Source organism: Lolium rigidum, chromosome 6 (genome assembly GCF_022539505.1).
Source record: "Lolium rigidum isolate FL_2022 chromosome 6, APGP_CSIRO_Lrig_0.1, whole genome shotgun sequence".
NCBI classification, from domain to species: domain Eukaryota; kingdom Viridiplantae; phylum Streptophyta; class Magnoliopsida; order Poales; family Poaceae; genus Lolium; species Lolium rigidum.
In genome coordinates, this window is record NC_061513.1 from 133,076,851 (window position 1) to 133,103,062 (window position 26,212).

Below are 26,212 nucleotides of genomic sequence, written 5' to 3' on the forward strand. Positions count from 1 at the left end.
CCAAATTCGACAAAATCCGGCCAAAGGTCAACCAAATTTCCGTGGAGCCATGCGTTGCAAGCTCGGGGAAGGAAGAGTGAGCAGCCGGCCGGCCACGAATTCGCCGGGCGCGGGCGGGGTGGCCCTGGAGACGTCTGTGACAGGGTGGGGCGACCTCGTTGGCGGGCAGGGCGAGCTGGTGGCGGCGCGGCGTGGGGCGGGGCAGAGCGCTGCCAGGCAGGCGCGGGGCGGGGCGAGGCGCGGGCGGGGCGAGGCGCGGGGCCATGCGCGGCGCGGGTCGCGGGGCGCGCGGCCGGCGCGGGGCCGGGCGGGTTGCGGGGCGAGCGCGCGGCGGCCGGGCGCGCGCGCGGGGCGCGAGGCAGGGCGTGGCGGGCGCGGGGCCGGGGGTGGGGCCGGCGGGGCTCGGGGCCATGCGCGCCGGCCAGACGGGGCGAGGGGCAGGCGCGGTGCAGGGGCAGGTGCTGGCTGTGAGGAAGAAGATTAGGAAAAAAGAGGAAAAAAAATGAAAATAGGATATTCTGAGAAGATGCCTTTTTACAGTTTGGCTTTTCAGTTTCTGTTCTGCGCCAGTCATTTCTCGATCCGTAAACACGAGTTCAGTGAACTGAACTCAAGTTTTTTACTTCCTGTTTTTACAGACTCTGTTAGAGATGCTCTAAGGTAGTACTGAACTGAAGGCAATGTGTTGCACATGTCCAAGGACACCATGCATGCGCAGGAACAACCAACAAGCAACACTAGCTCAGTCATCTTTGCACTGTAGCTATGGCAACCACCCACCGAACCAGGCCACCACCTGTGTTGCTGCTCGGCGCGAGGAAGAGAATGCCGATACATGGACGGTGTATTTGCGTCATTTCCTCCTCTGATCTATTTCATCTTCCCTACTGGCCAGCTCCCAGCACCCAGTAGCATATCCCTGTAAAAAGGAGCTGTTGCTGATAAGTTCATCATGTCAACTACAGCAGGCGGTGTCCGTAGCGTGCATGCATGCGGCCATGGGCGCCCTCCATCCCATCCCTGCCGTTGCAGTGCACCGCCGGACTTCTGTTTTTCTCTCCATACTCAGGTCATGCTACATGCAAGTTGCACAAACACGACAATCACATCACGTCTAATGTTGCACATTAAAATGCGACGGAGAAGAAGCCATGTCAAGATGCTGCGGCCAATGGGGGAGGATCGTTTCCTTCCCGCCTACACCTATGGTAGTTTTGTGATCTTTACGGCATGTAACCTATATTTGTTGCTGTTGGTTAAACATATGGTTAACGTTAGACCTAGATTATAATCTGGTCTAGTGTACTTGAAAATTTGGATGGTTCAATTTTATAATGGTTTCTTTGGTAGGTGCTTCAGAAAAAAAAAACCATTTTCAGCACTTCGAAAATAAAAATAGATTTTTTATGTGCAAAGAAAATGAAACCCTCAACATCAACATTGCTTGCCACCCTGAGATGCACAATGTGCATGGGATCATTTTAACAAACTATGCCATGATTGTGGTCATGACCTAGCTCCTTTGGCTTCAAAGTCATGAAACTTCGTACATGGTAGGCCATTTCTGGGAAGACTCTTTCAAAATATTTGCGATACTCCAAGTTTATTACATTTCCTAGCAACTAGGTCACACAAGATGACATAGTGCGAATGTTTTCATTTTTTAGATTGATTGTGAGTCCCATAGGAATAACGGGCATGTTTGTTAGACACTAGGCGAAGATTTCCTAGTGCTCGATGAGCGCGCTTTCCTATGCGGTACTGAAATTGGCCACCACGAAGATCGTTTTCTTCAGGTCAGTGGGGTGAACATGGACTTCTCGTGTATCCTCTGCGGAGTCAAAAACTGGATCGGCTATGGCTTTCTTTGCCCCTGGCATTCAAAATGTGCTCAAAACGGCCGGGATGAACTTTGTACCTAGGGGTATAATCTTGCAAAAAGAATTTTGGATCTATGATGAAATAAATAGTTTTGGACCTAAACATGATTTTGTTTAAGCTATCAAGCATGTGTAGTTCAAATTTAACCCCCTTCAAGCTGAATCGACCACTATTTTTCTTCTTGATGAGAGGTACCACTACCAAGAAATCTTTTGAGAGGCAACCAGTTGGTAATTTGTAAGATTATACCCCTAGGTACAAACTTGGGTCTGGTCTATTATTTTTGAAAATTTGGGTGGTCCAATTTTGGATTGGTTTCTTGGTTGGTTCTTCAAAAAAAAAAAACCTATTTTCGACGCTTAAAAATGAAAAATAGATTATATGTATAAAGAAAATTAAAATCCCCAACATTAACATTGATTTCCACCTCAAGACGCACACATGTGCCTATTATGTGTCATTTAAAAAAAACTATGACATGATTGTGGTTATGACCTAGCTCATTCGGTTTGAAAGCCATGAAATTTCATACACGATAGGTTATTTCTGAGAAGGCTTTTCTACAGTATTAGCGATACTCTAAATTTGTTACTTTTCGTAGCAACTAGGTCACATAAGATGACACAGTGCAAATATTTCAGATTTTTTCGATTTTTTTGAAATAGTTATACTTGATTTAAAATGTGGTAAAAAAAGGTGGGCATAAACTTTGCTACCTAGGGATACAATCATACTTTTTCAACATATTTTGTGTTCACAAGACAAGGCGTGGCTTGCCAAACAAGGGTAATTAGTAAAATGATTGCCATGCATAAGATTAGTTGAAAAGGCTAGACCATGATATAGGAACGGCTAAGTCGGGAGCACGCAGAATCGACCTGGCAGAGATTGCAGGACCCATTCACACGACACTGACTAGTTCCTACGTCACGATCAACAAGCCCTTGCACTGTGATCAGCCCATCTCCAACGGTCCGACGCGCAGTGCCCGAAATGAGCCTGCAGGTCCAGCGATCCAACGCATAGTGATTAGGCTGTTCGTGGAGATGTAAACATGGCCCGAATATACGTCTCGGTGGACGCTGCACGCTCACGCTATGTGACCGCTCGCATTTCCCACGGCCCGACTAGCAGCGACTCAGGTTGATGCGTCTTCTCAAGCGCACCAGTACTGGCGATGAGGCATCGCAACGTTAATGGCAATGCGTCGCCTACCGCGCGGCCGACGCCCACCTCTGCCAACAAAATTAATGCCGTTGCCAAGCGTGTCGCGCCCTTCGGCTTCCTCCGGTGCATATAAAAAGGGGCGTGCGCTCGGCTTCCTCATACCCTCCTCAACCCTAGCCGCCGTGCAACCTCCACCGTAGCCACCAACTTTGCCATGATGACCAGTGCCGGCGGCGGCCAGGCTACTCCGCCTCCACCTCCGACTCCACCTAGCAACACCGCAGGGAGGCGGCAACCGGATAGGAGGATCGGACTGCAACGACGATGACTTTGACAGGAGCGGGCCTGACCCGGAGGATAAGGCGGTAGAGCAGAGGGCCTTAGTCGCTTCCTTCGAGACGTTGAAGAAGGCCGAGGCGTAGCGGCTGTTGCAGGAAGCGGCGGCCCACCAAGCTCTGGCGACCACACAACAGCTGGAGCGGCGGGCAACAGAGAAGAAGCGGAGGAGGGAGGGAGTTAATGACGGGGTCGGGCCGTCAACCGCCCCAAGGGGCGACAAGTAGTCTAGGGTCCTAGCCATTTTCATTTTAGTCTTTGTTTCTTCTAATTTTTCCTTTTATTTTATTTGTAAATTATGCTTTTCGGTTGAATGTAAAAATAACATGCATCGAGCGATTGGGGGCACACCTAGACACAAATGAACACGCGGTAAAAAAATAAGCATTTCCATGTTCACGGGCCGATGCAAACAGACACAGTCGGTCGATTTTGGCGTCCCTTTCACGTGGCCCTATTGGAGATGCCATCAGAAGCAGAAGCACGGGGCGGGGTAGCTCTCGATTTTGACAAAATTTACCTAAATCTGGAAAGATCTCATAAAATAACTTGGTTTCGAAAAGATTTCATAAAATAACGTTTTGCTTGGCTCCGTACAAGACGGAGCCATGCTCAGTAGCACAGCTCCGTCTCAGTTGGAGCCAAGCTGAGAAGCACAGCGCCGTCGCAGGTGCAGCCAAACTCAATAGCACGGCTCCGTCCTAGGCGGAGCCAAGCTCACTAGCACGGTGATGCGTGCAGTTGACACACGTCCGTTGGGAACCCCAAGAGGAAGGTGTGATGCAGACAGTAGCAAGTTTTCCCTCAGAAAGAAACCAAGGTTTATCGAACCAGGAGGAGCCAAGAAGCACGTTGAAGGTTGATGGCGGCGGGATGTAGTGCGGCGCAACACCGGGGATTCCGGCGCCAACGTGGAACTCGCACAACACAACCAAAGTACTTTGTCCCAACGAAACAGGTGAGGTTGTCAATCTCACCGGCTTGCTGTAACAAAGGATTAACCGTATTGTGTGGAAGATGATTGTTTGCGGAAAACAGTAAAGAACAAGTATTGCGATAGATTGTATTCGATGTAAAGAATAGGACCGGGGTCCACAGTTCACTAGAGGTGTCTCTCCCATAAGATAAATAGCATGTTGGGTGAACAAATTACGGATCGGGCAATTGACAAATAAAGAGGACATGACAATGTACATACATGATATGATAAGTATTGTGAGATTTAATTGGGCATTACGACAAAGTACATAGACCGCTATCCAGCATGCATCTATGCCTAAAAAGTCCACCTTCAGGTTATCATCCGAACCCCTTCCAGTATTAAGTTGCAAACAACAGACAATTGCATTAAGTATGGTGCGTAATGTAATCAATAACTATATCCTCGGACATAGCATCAATGTTTTATCCCTAGTGGCAACAGCACATCCACAACCTTAGAACTTTCTGTCACTTCGTCCCGGATTTAATGGAGGCATGAACCCACTATCGAGCATAAATACTCCCTCTTGGAGTTAAGAGCAAAAACTTGGCCGAGCCTCTACTAATAACGGAGAGCATGCAAGATCATAAACAACACATAGGTAATAGATTGATAATCACCATAACATAGTATTCTCTATCCATCGGATCCCGACAAACACAACATATAGAATTACAGATAGATGATCTTGATCATGTTAAGCAGCTCACAATATCCAACAATGAAGCACATAAGGAGAAGACGACCATCTAGCTACTGCTATGGGCCCATAGTCCAGGGGTGAACTACTCACTCATCACTCCGGAGGCGACCATGGCGGTGAAGAGTCCTCCGGGAGATGATTCCCCTCTCCGGCAGGGTGCCGGAGGCGATCTCCTGAATCCCCCGAGATGGGATTGGCAGCGGCGGCGTCTCAGTAAGGTTTTCCGTATCGTGGCTCTCGGTACTGGGGGTTTCGCGACGGAGGCTTTAAGTAGGCGGAAGGGCAGGTCAAAGGGCATCACGAGGGGCCCACACCACAGGCCGGCGTGGCCAGGGCCTGGGCCGCGCCGCCCTGGTGTGTCGCCACCTCGTGGCCCCACTTCGACTCTCCCTCGGACTTCTGGAAGCTTCGTGGCAAAATAGGACCCTGGGCGTTGATTTCGTCCAATTCGAGAATATTTCCTTTGTAGGATTTACGAAACCAAAAACGAGCAAAACGACAGAATCGGCTCTTCGGCATCTCGTTAATAGGTTAGTGCCGGAAAATCCATAAATACGACATATAAAGTGTATAAAACATGTAGGTATCATCAATAATGTGGCATGGAACATAAGAAATTATGGATACGTCGGAGACGTATCAGCATCCCCAAGCTTAGTTCCTGCTCGTCCGGCGAGTAAACGATAACAAAGATAATTTACAGAGTGACATGCCATCATAACCTTGATCATACTATTGTAAGCATATGTAATGAATGCAGCGATCAAAACAATGGTAATGACATGAGTAAACAAGCTGAATCATAAAGCAAAGACTTTTCATGAATAGTACTTCAAGACAAGCATCAATAAGTCTTGCATAAGAGTTAACTCATAAAGCAATAAATCAAAGTAAAGGTATTGAAGCAACACAAAGGAAGATTAAGTTTCAGCGGTTGCTTTCAACTTATAACATGTATATCTCATGGATATTGTCAATGTAAAGTAATATAACAAGTGCAATATGCAAGTATGTAGGAATCAATGCACAGTTCACACAAGTGTTTGCTTCTTGAGGTGGAGAGAAATAGGTGAACTGACTCAACATAAAAGTAAAAGAAAGGTCCTCCAAAGAGGAAAGCATCGATTGCTATATTTGTGCTAGAGCTTTTATTTTGAAAACATGAAACAATTTTGTCAACGGTAGTAATAAAGCATATGTATCATGTAAATTATATCTTACAAGTTGCAAGCCTCATGCATAGTGTACTAATAGTGCCCGCACCTTGTCCTAATTAGCTTGGGTTAACACCGATTATCATTGCATAACATATGTTTCAACCAAGTGTCACAAAGGGGTACCTCTATGCCGCCTGTACAAGGGTCTAAGGAGAAAGTTCGCATTGGATTTCTCGCTTTTGATCATTCTTCAACTTAGACACCCATATCAGGGACAACATAGATAACGAGATAATGGACTCCTCTTTTAATGCTTAAGCATTCAACGATTAATATTCTCATAAGAGATTGAGATTTTATGTCCAAACTGAAACTTCCACCATGATTCATAGCTTTAGTTAGCGGCCCAATGTTCTTCTCTAACAGTATGCATACTCAAACCATTTGATTGTGAAAACCGCCCTTACTTCAGACAAGACGAACATGCATAGCAACTCACATGATATTCAACAAAGAGTTGATGGCGTCCCCAGGAGCATGGTTATCGCACAACAAGCAACTTAATAAGAGATAAAGTGCATAAGTACATATTCAATACCACAATAGTTTTTAAGGCTATTTTGTTCCATGAGCTATATATTGCAAAGGCGAATGATGGAAATTTAAAGATAGCACTCAAGCAATTTACTTTGGAATGGCGGAGAAATACCATGTAGTAGGTAGGTATGGTGGACACAAATGGCATAGTGGTTGGCTCAAGGATTTTGGATGCATGAGAAATATTCCCTCTCGATACAAGGTTTAGGCTAGCAAGGTTTATTTGAAACAAACACAAGGATGAACCGGTGCAGCAAAACTCACATAAAAGACATATTGTAAACATTATAAGACTCTACACCGTCTTCCTTATTGTTCAAAACTCAATACTAGAAATTATCTAGACTTTAGAGAGACCAAATATGCAAACCAAATTTTAGCAAGCTCTATGTATTTTTTCATTAATGGGTGCAAAGTATATGATGCAAGAGCTTAAACATGAGCACAACAATTACCAAGTATCGAATTATCCAAGACATTTTAGAATTACTACATGTAGCATTTCCCGATTCCAACCATATAACAATTTAACGAAGAAGATTCAACCTTCGCCATGAATACTATGAGTAAAGCCTAAGGACATATTTGTCCATATGCAACAGCGGAGCGTGTCTCTCTCCCACACGGTGAATGCTAGGATCCATTTTATTCAAACAAAAACAAAAACAAACGAGACGCTCCAAGCAAAGTACATAAGATGTGACTGAATAAAAATATAGTTTCAGGGGAGGAACCTGATGATGTTGTCGATGAAGAAGGGGATGCCTTGGGCATCCCCAAGCTTAGACGCTTGAGTCTTCTTAAAATATGCAGGGGTGAATGATGTCTACTTCCCCCTCCTTTTCCTGTAGACAGTGTTGGGCCTCCAAGTGCAGAGGTTTGTAGAACAGCAGCAAGTTTTCCCTTAAGTGGATCACCCAAGGTTTATCGAACTCAGGGAGGAAGAGGTCAAAGATATCCCTCTCATGCAACCCCGCAACCACAAAGCAAGAAGTCTCTTGTGTCCCCAACACACCTAATAGGTGCACTAGTTCGGCGAAGAGATAGTGAAATACGAGGTGGTATGAATAAGTATGAGCGATAGCAACGGTGCCGTGAAAATAGCTTGCTTGGCGTGTAGTTGATGGTGGTAGTATTGCAGCAGTAGTAACGCGATAAGAACGAGTAAACAAGCAGACGATAGCGATATTTAGGAACAAGGCCTAGGGATCATACTTTCACTAGTGGACACTCTCAACATTGATCACATAACGATAATAGATAAATGCATACTCTACACTCTTGTTGGATGATGAACACATTGCGTAGGATTACACGAACCCTCAATGCCGGAGTTAACAAGCTCCACAATTCAATGTTCATATTTAAATAACCTTAGAGTGTAAGATAGATCAATTCGACTAAACCAAGTACTAACATAGCATGCACACTGTCACCTTCATGCATATGTAGGAGGAATAGATCACATCAATAACATCACTAGAGTAGCACATAGAATAGTAGTGATACAAAACTCATATGAATCTCAATCATGTAAAGCAGCTCATGAGATTATTGTATTGAGGTACATGGGAGAGAGATGAACCACATAGCTACGGCGGAGCCCTCAGCCTCGGGGGTGGATTACTCCCTCCTCATCATGGAGGCAGCGATGGCGGTGAAGATGGCGGTGAAGACGGCGGTGGAGATGGCTCCGGGGGCAATTCCCCGTCCGGCGAGGGTGCCGAAACGAGTTCTGTCCCCCGGAGTGGAGTTTCGCGATGGCGGCGGCGCCCCGGAGTCTTTCCGGAGTTTCGTCAATTGGTACTGCGTTTTTAGGTCGAAAGGGATTTTATAGGCGAAGAGGCGGCGCAGGGGGGCACCCAGGGGCGCCACACCCTAGGCCGGCGCGGCCAGGGTCTGGCCCGCGCCGCCATGTGGTGTGGTGGCCCCCTGGCCCCTCTCCGACTCTTCTTCGGTGTTCTGGAGCCTTCCGGGAAAAATAGGAGATTTGGCGTTGATTTCGTCCAATTCCGAGAATATTGCCCGAACAGCCTTTCTGGAACCAAAAACAGCAGAAAACGAGAACCGGCACCGTGGCATCTCGTTAATAGGTTAGTTCCGGAAAATGCATGAAATCATCATAAAGTGCAAGCAAAACATGTAAGTATTGTCATAAAACAAGCATGGAACGACAGAAATTATGGATACGTCGGGGACGTATCAGTGAACCACCGGTGCATCCCCAAGCTTAGAGCTTTCACTCCTCTTGATCATAGTATATCATACTCCTCTCTTGACCCTTGAAAACTTCCTTCACACCAAACTTCAAGCAAACTCATTAGAGGGTTAGTGCACAATAAAAATCCACATGTTCAGAGGTGACACAATCATTCATAACACTTCTGGACATTGCACAAAGATACTGGACATTAATGGAACAAAGAAATTCATCCAACATAGCAAAAGAGGCAATGCGAAATAAAAGGCAGAATCTGTCAAAAACAGAACAGTCCGTAAAGATGAACCTGGAAGGGGCACTTAACTTGCTCAAACGGAAAAACTCAAAACTAATGAAAGTTGCGTACATATCTGAGGATCACGCACGTAAATTTGCAGATTTTTTTGATTTTTTGACAGAGACTTCTGCGCGAATTCGTGACAGACAGCAATGTTGTTTCTGTGCAGCAATCCAAATCTAGCATCAACTTTACCATAGAGACTTTACTTGGCACAAAAACATGATAAGGAGAGGTTGCTACAGTAGTAAACAACTTCCAAGACTCAAATATAAAACAAAGTACTGTAGTAAAAACATGGGTTGTCTCCCATAAGCGCTTTTCTTTAACGCCTTTCAGCTAGGCGCAGAAAGTGTATATCAAGTATTATCAAGAGATGAAGCATCGACATCATAATTTGTTCTAATAATAGAATCATAAGGTAACTTCATCCTTTTTCTAGGGAAGTGTTCCATACCTTTCTTGAGAGGAAATTGATATTTAATATTACCTTCCTTCATATCAATGGTGGCACCAACAGTTCGAAGAAAAGGTCTTCCCAATATAATGGGACAAGATGCATTGCATTCAATATCCAAGACAACAAAATCAACGGGGACAAGGTTATTGTTAACGGTAATGCGAACATTATCAACTCTCCCCAACGGTTTCTTTTTAGCATTATCAGCGAGATTAACATCCAAATAACAATTTTTCAATGGTGGCAAGTCAAGCATATCGTAGACTTTCTTAGGCATAACAGAAATACTTGCACCAAGATCACATAAAGCATTACAATCAAAATCATTGACCCTCATCTTAATGATGGGCTCCCAACCATCTTCTAACTTCCTAGGAATAGAAGTTTCAAGTTTTAGTTTCTCTTCTCTAGCTTTGATGAGAGCATTTGTAATATGTTTTGTAAAGGCCAAATTTATAGCACTAGCGTTGGGACTCTTAGCAAGTTTTTGTAAGAACTTTATAACTTCAGAGATGTGGCAATCATCAAAATCCAAACCATTATGATCTACAGCAATGGGATCATCACCCCCAATATTGGAAAAAATTTCAGCAGTTTTATCACAAGCAGTTTCAGCAGTTTTAGCAATTTCAGGCAGTTTTGTACGCTTTGCACTAGGAGTAGAAACATTGCCAACACCAATTATTTTACCATTGATAGTAGGAGGTGTAGCAACATGTGAATCATTATCATTACTAGTGGTGGTAATAGTCCAAACTTTAGCTATATTATTCTCTTTAGCTAGTTTTTCATTTTCTTCTCTATCCCACCTAGCACGCAATTCAGCCATTAATCTTATATTCTCATTAATTCTAACTTGGATGGCATTTGCTGTAGTAGTAATCTTATTATCAATGTCCTTATTAGGCATAACTTTCAATTTTAAAAGATCAACATCGGAGGCAAGTCTATCAACCTTAGAAGCAAGAATATCAATTTTATCAAGCTTTTCCTCAACAGATTTGTTAAAAGCAGTTTGTGTACTAATAAATTCTTTAAGCATGGCTTCAAGACCAGGGGGTACACTCCTATTATTGTTGTAAGAATTCCCATAAGAATTACCATAACCATTACCATTATTATAAGGATATGGCCTATAGTTATTACTAGAATTGTTCCGATAAGCATTGTTGTTGAAATTATTATTTTTAATAAAATTCACATCAACATTTTCTTCTTGAGCAACCAATGAAGCTAAAGGAACATTATTTGGATCAACATTAGATCTACCATTCACAAGCATAGACATAATCACATCAATCTTATCACTCAAGGAGGAGGTTTCTTCGACGGAATTTACCTTCTTACCTTGCGGAGCCCTTTCAGTGTGCCATTCAGAGTAATTTATCATCATATCATCAAGAAGCTTTGTTGCCGCCCCCAAGGTGATGGACATAAAGGTACCTCCAGCAGCTGAATCCAATAGGTTCCGCGAAGAAAAATTTAGTCCTGCATAGAAGGTTTGGATGATCATCCAAGTAGTCAGTCCATGGGTTGGGCAATTCTTTACCAAAGATTTCATTCTCTCCCATGCTTGAGCAACATGTTCATTATCTAATTGTTTAAAATTCATTATGCTACTTCTCAAAGATATAATTTTAGCGGGAGGATAATATCTACCAATAAAAGCATCCTTACATTTAGTCCATGAATCAATACTATTTCTAGGCAGAGATAGCAACCAATCTTTAGCTCTTCCTCTTAATGAGAAAGGAAACAATTTCAATTTTATAATATCACCATCTATATCTTTATACTTTTGCATTTCACATAATTCAACAAAATTATTAAGATGGGCAGCTGACATCATCGAACTAACACCAGAAAATTGCTCTCTCATAACAAGATTCAGTAAAGCAGGTTTAATTTCAAAGAATTTGCTGTAGTAGCAGGTGGAGCAATAGGTGTGCATAAGAAATCATTATTATTTGTGGTTATGAAGTCACACAACTTAGTGTTTTCAGGAGTATTCATTTTAACAGTAGTAAATACAGCAAACTAGATAAAGTAAATGCAAGTAACTAATTTTTTTGTGTTTTTGATATAGAGAACAAGACAAGTAAATAAAGTAAAGCTAGCAACTAATTTTTTTGTGTTTTGTTTTAGTGCAGCAAACAAAGTAGTAAATAAAATAAAGCAAGACAAAAACAAAGTAAAGAGATTGGAAGCGGAGACTCCCCTTGCAGCGTGTCTTGATCTCCCCGGCAACGGCGCCACAAAAAGAGCTTGATGCGTGCAGTTGACACACGTCCGTTGGGAACCCCAAGAGGAAGGTGTGATGCAGACAGTAGCAAGTTTTCCCTCGAGAAAGAAACCAAGGTTTATCGAACCAGGGAGGAGCCAAGAAGCACGTTGAAGGTTGATGGCGGCGGGATGTAGTGCGGCGCAACACCGGGGATTCCGGCGCCAACGTGGAACCTGCACAACACAACCAAAGTACTTTGCCCCAACGAAACAGTGAGGTTGTCAATCTCACCGGCTTGCTGTAACAAAGGATTAACCGTATTGTGTGGAAGATGATTGTTTGCAGAAAACAGTAAAGAACAAGTATTGCAGTAGATTGTATTCGATGTAAAGAATAGGACCGGGGTCCACAGTTCACTAGAGGTGTCTCTCCCATAAGATAAATAGCATGTTGGGTGAACAAATTACAGTCGGGCAATTGACAAATAAAGAGGGCATGACAATGCACATACATGATATGATAAGTATTGTGAGATTTAATTGGGCATTACGACAAAGTACATAGACCGCTATCCGGCATGCATCTATGCCTAAAAAGTCCACCTTCGGGTTATCATCCGAACCCCTTCCGGTATTAAGTTGCAAACAACGAGACAATTGCATTAAGTATGGTGCGTAATGTAATCAATAACTACATCCTCGGACATAGCATCAATGTTTTATCCCTAGTGGCAACGAGCACATCCACAACCTTAGAACTTGCTGTCACCTTGTCCCAGATTTAATGGAGGCATGAACCCACTATCGAGCATAAATACTCCCTCTTGGAGTTAAGAGCAAAAACTTGGCCAGAGCCTCTACTAATAACGGAGAGCATGCAAGATCATAAACAACACATAGGTAATAGATTGATAATCACCATAACATAGTATTCTCTATCCATCGGATCCCGACAAACACAACATATAGAATTACGGATAGATGATCTTGATCATGTTAAGCAGCTCACAAGATCCAACAATGAAGCACATAAGGAGAAGACGACCATCTAGCTACTTGCTATGGACCCATAGTCCGAGGGGTGAACTACTCACTCATCACTCCGGAGGCGACCATGGCGGTGAAGAGTCCTCCGGGAGATGATTCCCCTCTCCGGCGAGGGTGCCGGAGGCGATCTCCTGAATCCCCGAGATGGGATTGGCGGCGGCGGCGTCTCGGTAAGGTTTTCCGTATCGTGGCTCTCGGTGCTGGGGGTTTCGCGACGGAGGCTTTAAGTAGGCGGAAGGGCGAGGTCAAGGGCATCACGAGGGGCCCACACCACGGGCCGGCGCGGCCGGGGCCTAGGCCGCGCCGCCTGGTGTGTCGCCACCTCGTGGCCCCACTTCGACTCTCCCTCGGACTTCCGGAAGCTTCGTGGCAAAATAGGACCCCGGGCGTTGATTTCGTCCAATTCGAGAATATTTCCTTTGTAGGATTTACTGAAACCAAAAACAGCGAAAACGAGCAATCGGCTCTTCGGCATCTCGTTAATAGGTTAGTGCCGGAAAATGCATAAATACGACATATAAAGTGTATAAAACATGTAGGTATCATCAATAATATGGCATGGAACATAAGAAATTATCGATACGTCGGAGACGTATCACACGGCTCCCTGCTAGGCGGAGCCAACCATGCACCTAGTGATGACTAAGTTTATTGAACCTATTAAAGAGGTTTGCATCATCTCGGACCGTCACCAAGGGATACTCAAGACAATTATTTTCTATTTTATGCTTATTTATATTTAGATGGTTATGTGTGCAAAATTGTCACCAACAGGTGCTTAAACCAATGGTCCGACAGACAGTCGCCCTACAACCTAACCTTTTCAAATGACTTCGAGTCACTGATGCGCGTAGTACCCGCCAAAAGTAAGGCGCTCTGCTGATAGTACTTATTAGGTGCATTTGAGAAATTTTGTGGTGCCTCCGAATCCTCTATATGTTATTATACTAACAGTTGGTTAATAAGCGTCCCTCAGTTCGTTGTGATTTTCTTGAGAGTCTGGACGCTCTTCCAACTTGTGGTTGTGAGTTACAATCTGATGCTTGTTAGCACTAGATCGCACCTAGAAACCCAAGCTGTTGAGGAAGCATATTGCAAAGACAAATAGACTAATATAGCAAGGACAGATGACAAAATCTATGATAAATTATACTTCATGATAAAAGAACATCTGAAGCTGCTGAGGAAGCACATTGCAAAGATAAATAGAATAATATAGCAAGCATAGATGACAAAATCTATGATAATTTATACTTCATGATAAAAAAGCGTCTCAAACTGTCGAGAATGCACGTTGCCAAGATAAATAGAATATATATCAAGGATAGAGGATAAAATCTATGACAAGATATATTTCATGATAACCTCTCTGCTGGGTTCAATAACCTTGGTCTTGGCTAGGTGCATGTGTCACTTCCAATTACAGTTGGAAAACGGCTAAGGATTTTGGCTCCACCTAAAATGGATCTGTGCTAGTGAGCTTGGCTCCGCCTGACAATGCATTGTGCTTCTGAGCTTGGCTCCAGCGGGAGTGGAGCCATGCTATTAAGTTTGGCTCCACCTACGTGCTTATCAACTTGGCTCCATTTAAGATGGAGTTGTGGTACTGAGCATGGCCGTCTGGTGCGAAATCAAGCAAAAAATTATTTTGTGAAATCTTTTCGAAACTAGATTATTTTTAAAGATGTTTTTAGGTTTAGGTAATTTTTGTCAAAATTGACGGGTAGCTAGGCATCAGAATTCAGAAACACTCGAGGCGCGACGGTAGTACCGTTATTTACGAGCAGGCTCGTGAGTCGGCCTTTAACTACCTTCACGAGGTAAATATGAGTTCGTCTGTGCGGAGAATCCTCTGATGGGTTCCAATCATTCCACTGTGCACGGGCATCGGGCAGACACCCGTACCTGAGATTATTAAGGTTGTCACGTACGTTGCTCTGTTTCTCGGTGCGGGTACGTTCCTTGTTATGATCGCTGATACACTGTTGTCTGTTGGAGCGAGTAAAACATCGCTGCTGATGTAGCACTAGTACACACTGTCTACTACATGGTGCTTTCGGCATAGTAAGCTTCAAAGTCTAGGTCAATCGCATTGCCCCAGATAATACATCCCAGAGTAGAGCTCATACCAAAGTTATTTTTTTGAAACGAGGCAAAAGCTTTGCCTTTCATTGATATAGGAGAAGAAGAGTTGGCCCGTTTATGAGGAAAACTGGCCCAAAAACCGTACAACACGACACTACACGCCGGCCCGAGGCTGCGCTCCACACGGGTCGACGACCAACCAGGTCGACACCACACCTCAACGCAACAGGCGGAGGCGAAAAGACCGGAGCCACCGCTCCAACTACCACACCGACCCCGAGGCCGCGTCCCACCTGGCCGAAGACTAACCCGCCTCCACCGAAACCGCCAAAACACTCCACAAACCCCTCTGTCCAGTGGACGTCCAAAGCGAGGCCCCAAGAGGCAAAGCGACACCAGAGCGCCGCCCTCGCCCGATCCCGTGAGGGATCTAGGGTTTCCCCCGGAGAGCCGGGCGGAGATCAAGAGACATCCGCTTCGACGACGCCTTCAAGAAGGAAGCGGCGCCCACGGGCGTCACCGTCGTCGGTCCTGGCCGACCGCCAAGACGAGCTTTCGCCCGGCGAAGAGTCCCAAGAAACTCGCGCCCGCCCAAAGAGGACCAGGCACGGATCACCACCGCATCCGCCGAGCGCGAACCCGGAGCAACGCGCACCGTAGCCAAAGGAGCGTCGCCGAAGAACACCGTGGGCGCCGCCGAACGCCACATAGAGGGGACGCCGACCAACACCAACACGGGGCCCGAAGACGACGCCGAAGACCGCGGTGCCCGCACCGCCGAGGATTCCGGGCCGCTGTCCCGTCGCGCCCCTCACCCAGCTCCTCCTCCCAGGGGCTCGCCGCGCCCACCGATGCATCTAGCACCTCCGGCAACCGCCGGCGCAGCACCACGCCGGGCGTACCACCGCTTCCCGGCGCGAAGCGTGGGCCGGGCCAAGCCCGTGGCACCGCCATCGCCCGCGGACACCGCGCGCCGCCGCCGGGCGTCACCGCCGCCGCCGCGCCTCCGGGCGCCGCACCAGAAGCAACACCGAGGCCACGCCACCGCCTCTCCGGCTCGCACCGCCGCGCGCGCCGCCGGCCCGAGACCCGGATGGGCGGCCACCCTCCGAGCCGGCACAAGGGACGCGAGGGGCGCTAGGGCCCCGCCGCCCCTTCGTCGGCGCCGCCGGCCGCCGGCGGCAGCCTCGAGGCGACGAGGAGAGGGGCACGGAAGGGGGAGGGGTGGTGGCGGCGGCTAGGGTTTCGCCCCGCCCGTCGCTTGGAGGGAGCGACAGGGGAGCGGCAAAAATGAAAATATACCAAAGTTAAGAAGTCCAAGTCAAAACCCGCATCAGACGCACAGCTAAGACGACTTTTGACAGGGAAACTACAGGCGAGCTTGGGTCCGGTCAGAATACAGAGAAACACCGGTCCAAAGAACAGAGAAACCGCCGTGCATATGCATGCGTACGGACAATGCAATTTGTAATAACAAGTGATTCGCGAACCGAGCCACGCACAAAGCAGAAAAAAAGGGCCTAGTTTCCCGTTAACTAACTAGTGGTAGTGGCTGGCTGACGATGCCATTGACAGGGCGGGTGCAGATTTATAAGACTCTTTCAGTTAGTTTGTCGGCATACAGTTCACACCTGTGGAAAACAATCTTCACATGGAGACCGACGATAAAACAAAAAAAATGGTGTCCGGGGCACCTCCAACCACCCCTAAAACTGGTCAAAAGGCTTCCCTAAACAAATCAGATTGTGCAGGTCAGGCTAACTGTGCGCCTAATGATACCGTCGTCTCGTCTAGCGATTACCGAAGATGACGGAAAGAGCGGAGCCCCACGCTTTTGATCTTCTTCCGGCCGGCCCGTCCTCACATCCGTCGATCACCGGAATGCTTTAGCAGCCGTAAGGCCATCTTCTTTTGGACACGACCATATGTCTATTTGTGTGCACAAGGGTATGCAACACCAACGTGGAGAAACACTACCGCACCGGCGCCGCCACCCCCCCTCTCCCCTCCCCTCCCTCGTCGCGGCCAGGCAAAGCCTGGTCGGCGTCGCTGGCGGCGGGGACTTCTCGTCCTCTCGCGCGCGCGGGGCGGATGTGGGACTTCCCCCTCGGGCCAGGGCGCGGCCCTCTCGTCGGGGGCCTCGGTGGCGACACGTGGGCTCGGCTCGGCGGCGGCTCGACGGATGGCGAGGTGGTGGTGAGCCCTGCTGGGCAGCGGAGGGATGGGTGGGGGCGGGCTGCAGGGGGAACCCTAGGTCCCTTCTCCTCGTCTCTCAGCAGCTGGCGGCGGAGGGATGGCGTTTCGCCTGCGGCGGTGCCCAGGTGTGTGCGGTGTCTCTGGACTACGCGGTATGTGCTTGGTGTCTCCAGTGGCAACCTTGGCCAGCTTGGGATGGTCGCCGGCGTGGGGACCCGACCTAAATAAAGGCGGCAGTCCTAGGGTCTCTCTTGGGCGAAGATGAAGACCTACCTAAGGCCTGCCCTTCTCGATCTGGCCGGAGTGTTTTCCGGAAGACGCCGCCGGCAAATGTAACACTGATACTATTCCTTGGAGTTTGCTGGATCGGTGGTATTTGGTCATACACACCCATACTTTTATTCCGACCGTTTGGTTCTGGAGGGAGCTGCGCGAAGCTCTATTCTGTGTTGACATCAAGTGACATTTGGTCCATGGTGAAGTCAGATGAAGAGAATATCATGAAGACTAGATGGAAGGACTAGCTAAGGGAGGTTCAAGTCTCTGCGATGTTGAGGGACTTCCTTGGTGTTTCGGGCTTGCATCAGTGGTATGAAAGTGGGGGCGGTAGCATATGTGAAGTTCGGAGTCTTACATTTCAGGATGAAAACCCAAGGTCTGGCCTTAACTGGTTGTGATTGGCAATGTCCTTATTGAAGGCATTGTTTTGAGAGCAGGGACTATCATCAGGGTGAAAACCTAAGATCTTTGATCGAGCGACGACGATGCTGGTGCGCTGTTACCTTCTTGTAGGCGTCACTTTTGGAGAGTCTGAATTTCAGGTGTTATCTTGGTGGTGGATGTATTGCTATTGCTAAGGCTGAGATACTGTAGCGGGACTTTTATTTCTTAATTTTTTTTTCTCTTTTTTGGATGTATGCTTCCGTAATACCATTAGGGCATTGCGTTGTTGCAGAGGCTGTGTATAATTGGTATCTTTTGATATTAATATATTCCCTTTATCGAAAAATATGTCTATTTGTGTGGATGGCAGCCTAGTGGCCTGACGCATTTTTCCCTACCATCAAACGCGGTTGATGACGAGGGCGGCGCTCGAGGCGGTGCATGCAGAGTTGGCTGCCGTCGACAAGGAGAGCGACTTGCTCTTCACGCGTTCGTTGCTCCGCCGGGCAGAGGCGACATCGACGGTGATGGTCAATGCCTCCGTGCTCCGGATGCTAGCCGATGCGGACCTGGCGAACACCTGATGCAGCGCGGTTGTAGTTGCGGTCGTTGCAGGCGGCCCTGGGTGCCGTGGGGACCGCGGCGCCACCTCCCAGAGCCATGGACGTTGGAATGGTCGTCCTCGACAAGCTCGGCTGTGACGACAACCTCGATGACTTCGGGGATAAGGGAACCATGGAAGTGACCGACGAGCAGCACGCGCTACTCGCGTTGTTCAAGACCGTCCTTCGGGACGCCGACCACAGCCAGCTCAGGGAGACGGCAGCCCTAGCCCACTACAACCGCAGGCGGTCATGCGGTCACAGTGCGACGCCTGAGGAGGTTGGGGCGGTGAAATGGTGGGAGCAGCCGTGGGTGGACCGGGATATGGAGGATACGGCCTCGGTGATGGCTGAGGTGATGGAAGTCGTGGGGCAGGACCAAGCCCGTGACGACGCCAACATGAAGGTGGCCCTCAAGGCCGAGAGGTCCCACTCGGATGCCACTCTAGGGGAGGGCCAGTCGCGACGCAGGGCGGAGCAGAAGAAACATAGGCACATACGGTAGGTCATCGCTGCTCGCCGCTGGAGAGGACCATGCGCCGCCGGGAGGCCATCGCTGCTTGCCGCTGGTTTCGGCAGGAGCGCGAGGTTTACGCCTCGCGTCTGAACTCAAACGGCACAGGGCTGGCAGGACATGCTTGTGGCAAGTAGACCGTGCGACTACAAGTAGCCCCGATCATGGTAGGCCGCGCGACGGCGAGTACACACAGCCGTCATAGTTTAGGTTAACAAACCTTTAACCATTTGTGTAACCAATCTCTTGGCATACTGATCTTAGAACCCAAGATCCCAAGTCAGGCAAGTCCATTCCTCGAAAAAGTATATCATGATCGGTGAATGGGCACCGGTCAGCATCGCATAAATTCCGGTGTCAATGCCCGAAGACATTGCTATTAAAAAGATGGTCACTTTGGCAAACTAATATTAACGAATCAATACCGGTCGGACCGGAGAGGAGACGTGTGTACATAAACACGATCCACGTCCTTGTTGACGCATTGTGAGCCTAAATTTAGTCCTCGCGGATAGACCGATCACTTTGCAACGAGACGTTGGGACAGGATTCTACCAATTTCATATCTGCACAGATTGATTTGGACAAATTTGGTCTATTAATTTGCGTACGGCACTGATGATGCCTAAGACGCCAACTACCGTCAGATTGATCGGGCTGATAAGTTCACCCCTCCAGAAGAGATTCGTTAACCAGCAGAATCTCAGCTCAGCTGATTCATCGGTTTGATCGCGTGCATGTGATGATCCATATTCGAAGTCGGAACTTACCGTATTAGCAAAGCTAGCCACAAAACTAGATTAGTTAACTGATGATCCAAGCGCATAAAAAATGAGCCCTTTGTTTTAGGAGATATCGTGTGCTTTTTGGTGATATATGGAGCACATGGGCGTGCGATGAAGATGAGTACGTAACTATAATCATAATCAATACCCTTTTCCAGCTATGCATCATCTATCCTCCTGCCTATCTACGTGTCATGACCATATAATAGTGACCAATTGCAGCGTTGTATCCATCGTTCGGGTGGCCATTTTGCCTGAACGTTGAGCTGTTTGGCCAACATGAACCATTTGCGAGCATGAGATTATGGGAAGGATATAGGGAGCGTTTGGTTGCCTGGCTTTGACTTATTGGTTCGTATCGGCCCAACAATTTTCGGTTCGCTTGGTTGCCTGGGCTCAGTCACGTTGTTGCATAAACCGGTTCTCAAAGCACCCTCGGGTCAGAGGAACGTCCGGATCGGCAGTTTCCAGCGATGCAGACAAATCTCGTACGCAGCTGTTGTGCGATCTTCGGCGCATGCGCGGAGACGAGGATGGAGATGGCGGGAGCTGCGGCGCGTATCAGCGAAAAGCGAAAGGGGGCGGGAAGGATTCCGTCACCTCCCACCACGCCCCATCACCTATTTCTACCCCCTCCGCCACTCTCCCCCCAAATTTCGAGCTCCTCCTCCCGTCGGCAAGCAGGTAAGAGGCGCACACATCTCCGGTTGGCGACTGCATCTGGGCGGCTTCATCTTCTTCTTGGTGCAACACTTCTTCACCTCCGGAGACGATTGTAAGGATTCCCTTACCCCGGTACATCGATTATGTTTAGATCTATGTTAGGAGTTGCCAGATCTTGGCTAGGGTTTGGTCTTGTAGAAGGGGTTAATCTAGATTGTGCTGAGCTATCATGATCTTGCTACGGTGCCACATTTCCGGTTCCTTGTTTGTCCCAAATGTGTTGACCTACCATGATCTAGCTAGGGTTTGTGTTCTTCACAGTTGCAATGAGTTGCTTCTCTGATTTAGGATGATGTTGGTATGGTTTGTGTTGTCCACTTTAGGCATGTCTTTGTTCCTAAGCAGATTCACGTTATATGTACTACGATGTGTGTAGGACTTCTTCTGTGATGACTTTAGCGAGGCTCTTGTCTGCATTGGGGACTCTCAGATCCCTTTGGAAGTTCCCGATTCACATCTCCTCTTAGAGACCAAGGTGGCGGTCACCCCTCCTGCGGCCGTCAATGGGCATGTGGCTGACCTGGTGGCTCAGGTAGCGGGGCAGGTCACGGTCAGGTTGGCCGCCACAAAGAAGAGCAAGAACCGCAGGGACGCGGACAAGGCCTTGAAGGCTTCACAGAAAGGGACCGCCACCATGAAATGGCTTCCATTCATGTCCAACTTCGTGTTGGAGAAGATTTGCAGCTTGATCAACACCGGAGTGAGAACTGACAAAGGATTGAAGGAAGTCCATCTGACTGCTGTGACAAAGGCCCTGTTTGAACACTTTTGTGTCTCCGCGTGCTCCACTCAGGTGTACAACCACCTGAGGAAGTGGAGGCAGAGGTGGCTCACCATTACCAGGCTCCGCGATCTAAGCTGGGCTTAGCGCTGCGAGGATACCAAATACATAATCCTTGAGGGTGACCACTACTGCGGGCACGTCGCGGTGAGCACGCTCAGTACACCTCACTAACTCTTTTGATCAGCGACGAGCAGAACTAACATCATTGTCTCTTCGTATCGTAGGATCACCCAAAGAACGCGGGGTACCTGAATGTGCCCATTGCGAACTACGATGAGATGCATACCATCTTCTCTTTCGGCCTTGCCACCGGCAAGTAGCCATGGGATCCAGTGAGCCCCTGGGCTCGGCTGCAGCTACTCCTTAACCTGAGGATGCTGAAACCCAGGAGTCCGACACGATCATCCTCGATGGGTCACCTGAGAAGGCTACCAACGCGCGTTACAAGGTGACCGTCGGCAAGAGGAACAGAGGTGCCTTCGCCGACGATGAGTTGGTGGCCTTCACCAACATGATTATTGTTGAGAAGGAGGTCGCACAGGCCATCAGGGACAACAAGCCCATGGACATGCACATTGACATGTACAATGTGGTCATGGACATGCTTGGCTTCGCCGAGGAGGATCTCATGGCGGTGCTGAGCCACCTCGTCGACCACAAGGCCAGGGTTGCAGCTTTGTGGGCATGATCAAGCCACACCGCGTCCTATGATTAAGGAAGTACCTTGCCAAGTACCACTACAAGGTGGAGTGGTGCCCTTGAGGGGGTGGTTTATGGGATGCATGCACGGAGTTGATGACCTTGATGATGATGCTGATGATGTACATTTTGGCAGTAGCTAGGGTTGAAAGACATTTGATGGCTCCCTTTTGTAACTATGATGAGTTGGTATATACTAACCCCTCGGGTGATGGTGAACTTGCGGTGTTAGGCTAGCACCACTTTTGTTCTGGTGGTAGGTGACACCATAGTAGTGTAGGGTGGACTTGTGATCCACTTTTGGAATGATCATGTGCTCTGTTATGAATTGGTTCATGGTTCTGATCGAGTACATGTTCTTCTTATGCCGTGCTAGTGGTATGTGGTGTTTGCGGATGGGTTCGAGGAATTTATAGCTTATGGAGGATCTGTCAAGACTAAGCCAGTGGCTACTCCAAAAATAGCTACCGAGGGTATGAAACATTAGAGGAGGCGCAACAAGAGTATCTCACCTTCCCGGAAGATGAGTTCATGGCAGATCAGACCATCGATGAGCCAGTGCCATTAGCACATCTACCCTCGGAGGAAGTGCATGCTCTACAAGGAGCACCACCGGAGGTTCGTCAGAGTCGGGTCAAATATTACATCATCGTCTTCCTCATCGTGGTGGTCGTGAGGATCTTGTTATTCTGAATGGTGTGTGATCGTATGTAACATGCCATGACATGGTATTCTTACCCTATTTAAATTATGGTAAGGATATAAAACTGTGATTTGTGAAACCAAACAGTTGATTCGTGTTTACCTGCGTGCAAGTTGGGCTGGAAGCAGGCAACCAAACAATGGAACCTCGCTTCCCTACCCGGTGCAAAAAAGATCAGCCTAGGCGACCAAATAACAGCCCAAACCTGCAACGTGGCCCATCTGGAACGAGATGTGAATTTGTTCCCACTGCCAAAAATCTGACCCAGATAACCAAACGCGCTCATAGATTCCGCTCACAACGCCAGGAACTTACAAACATACTCCCTCTATTTACTAATATTAAGATTGTTTACATATTTTTAAAATATTGTAGATACAAATTAAAATAAGTGAACAATAAGTAAACCTATACACTAAAATTATACTACTAGATACAAACAAAAGTGAGTGAACTAAAAAAACTTCAACATCTTATATAACCAAACGGAGGGAGTAGACGGTAAGAGCATCTCCAGCCGCATCCCCCAAAGCGTCCCCCAAACCGCGCCGGATTGAGCGTTTGGGGGACGTGTTTTGTTCGTGCCGCCTTTGGGGGACGTCGCTCCCCAGCCGCGTCCCCCAAACGCCGCCCCCAAACATTTAAATACTTTTTTGGCATTTTTATTTCAATTTCCACAAACTAATACATAATTGTGTACGCGGTTTCCACAAACTAATACATAGTTGGAACCGTGGTGGACACAAATATAAAATATTGCAAATAAACTAAGCCTAACTAGGCCGTGCATTGGAGGTTTCCTGTGTTCGCTGCTAAGAAAGAACACTCGAGGGCACACCCAGTCACCTAAACTGGAAAATCCAGCGGGAGGATGGTGCCCTTGTTGGTTCTACCGATGAGGCGAATAGGCAGAAACCTCCATGCACGTATTCGCTGCGAAGAAACAACACTCAGTCGTCCTCCTCGTCGGTGCTTGTCGTCGTGGGAGTCCCCGTCGCCGAGGTAGTCCCGGCGGCGGCGCCTCTCGTCGAAGACCTTGACGCTCATGTCCCTGTTGCCGAAGTAGGAGAACACGAGGATGAAGCCGGCTTCGAGGCTGTGGTGGCGCGCGAACTTCTCCCAGCCGATGTTGAGGTACATCTTGTCGCGCGCGTCGTAGATCACGTCGACGATCCACCGGTAGTAGCCGCACGAATGCTCCCGCAGATGCATCTTGCGCGGGCGTACGCCGCCGACGTACTCGGCGAAGGAGTCCGGCAGCCTCTGGATGCCGCGCGGGTCGCCCTTGAGGACGAGCACGAACTCGAACAGCACGTCCGGCTCCACGTCCATCTCCGACGATGAAGACGGCGGCGTGGGAGGCGGCGGCGAGCGTTCAGCTATGCCGCGGCCACCACGACCACGGCCGCGAGGTCGGCCTCCGCCTCTACCAGACATAACGTCGAGTCTTGTTGAGAGATGGTGGCGGCTAGGGTTTGGGAGAGAGGCGCTAGGGTTTGTGTGTGAGAGGGACAATGAGAGGCGCCCCTTTTATAGGCCGGAGGGAGGCGGATGAGCGGTGGCGCTCATTAACGTCGGCACGCAGAGCTAGGCGCGACGGGACGCGTCGCTGCGCCCTCTGTGGGAACTGCACCGTCGCTGTGGGAACTGCACCGTCGCTGCGCGCCAATAACTTCCGTCGCGAGGTAGGCGACGGTTAGGTTAAAATTAATTGTGCCGCTGACGGGTCGGCCCCGCCACTCCCCGCCTCGCTTTTCGGTGTGTCCGGCGTCCCCGGTGCGTCCCCTGTGGGACGGGGACGGGCTCGGGGCGCCGGACACCGTATCGGGGCGCGCCGGACAAAAATGGGCTTTGGGGGACGCGGCTGGAACGCATTTTTTGTCTGGCGCACCCCAAATCACTTTGGGGGACGCTTTGGGGACGCGGCTGGAGATGCTCTAACACTACATAGCCTAAGCTAAGAGCATCTCCAGTCGCGTCCCCCAAAGCGTCCCCCAAAGGGATTTGGGGCGCGCCGGACAAAAAAAGCGTTCCAGCCGCGTCCCCCAAAGCCCATTTTTGTCCGGCGCGCTCCTATACGGTGTCCGGCGCCCGAGCCCGTCCCCGTCCCACGAGGATGCTCCGGGGACGCCGGACACAACGAAGCGAGGCCAACCGACGCGGGGCCGACCCGTCGGCGGCACGGGGAAAAGTCGTCTCACACTCCCGCCAAATCCCGCCGCTCCCGCCAAATCGCGCCTATACCGCCGCGCACGGGCCTCCCAAAACATATCCCGCCGCCGATTCATTTCTCCTATCCCGCCGATTTCTTTCTCCCTCCCGCCGTCCACCCGCCGCCGCTACCCTCTCCCCATTCCATGGCGCCGCCGACAGCCCCCAAAAAGATGGCGAAGAAAGCGGCCAAGAAGCCGCCGGGCAATGCGACGATAGGGGCGAGCGCCGTTCGCGAAGCCGCGGAAGGCGCCGGCTGCGAAGAAGAAGCCTGAAGGAATGACCGAAGATCAATGGCAGCAAGATTGCCTGCGCCGGAAGCTATCGACGGCGGAGCGGAAAGGACGGAGGGCGGTGGAGCTGGAGAAGAAGGCTCAGGCGGCGCGCCAGCACCAACGCGAGCCCATGGAGTACGTCCATGCCGGTGTACGTTCCCGGAGTGATCTCTCCGTCGCAAGCCGCCTTCTACAACGACGGCCCCTCCGCCACTCCCGGGTGCGTGACGCCTAACTTGTCGCCGCACTACCGGGATGCGGCTGCCGCACGGCGGCTTCAACCCCAACAACCTCTACTCCCAGGCGTACGAGCAGCGCGAGCCAGGACTCGGTCCGGACGGCGACCCTTTCACCGGCCGCAGGGGTCCGCTCGAATACGACGGCGCCGGTGCTGAGGAGGAGGACGGGGTTGAGGAGGAGGACGACGAGGAAGAGGAGGGTGTGGAGGACGACGAGGAGGACGACGATGAGGACGAAGAGGGCGTTGACGAAGAGGACGACGAGGGTGCCGGTGACGATGATCTCGTGGAGGTAGACGCGGACGGCGTGAGGACGAAGAAGAAGAAGAAGAAGGCGTCGGGCACACGAGGCCCGAAGTGGACGCCTCTGGAAGATCTTTGTCTGTGCGAGTCGTGGGCGACGGTGAGCCATGACTCCATCATCGGCGCCAACCAAAAAGGCGGGAAGTATTGGGCGAGGATCAAGGCCGAGTTCGATGAGCGCAAGCTCATCAACAGCGACTACTAGAAAGTGACAATGAAGAGGAGCCAGAAGGCAATGTCGACGCGATGGGCCATCATCCAGGCGTCGGTGAACTCCTTCCATGGGTACCATCAGGACTTAGAGACCAGAGGCGACAGCGGCGCCGACGTCGCCCAACTGGTACGACTGTTTCTTCCATAATCTGTAGCGCCTACATTG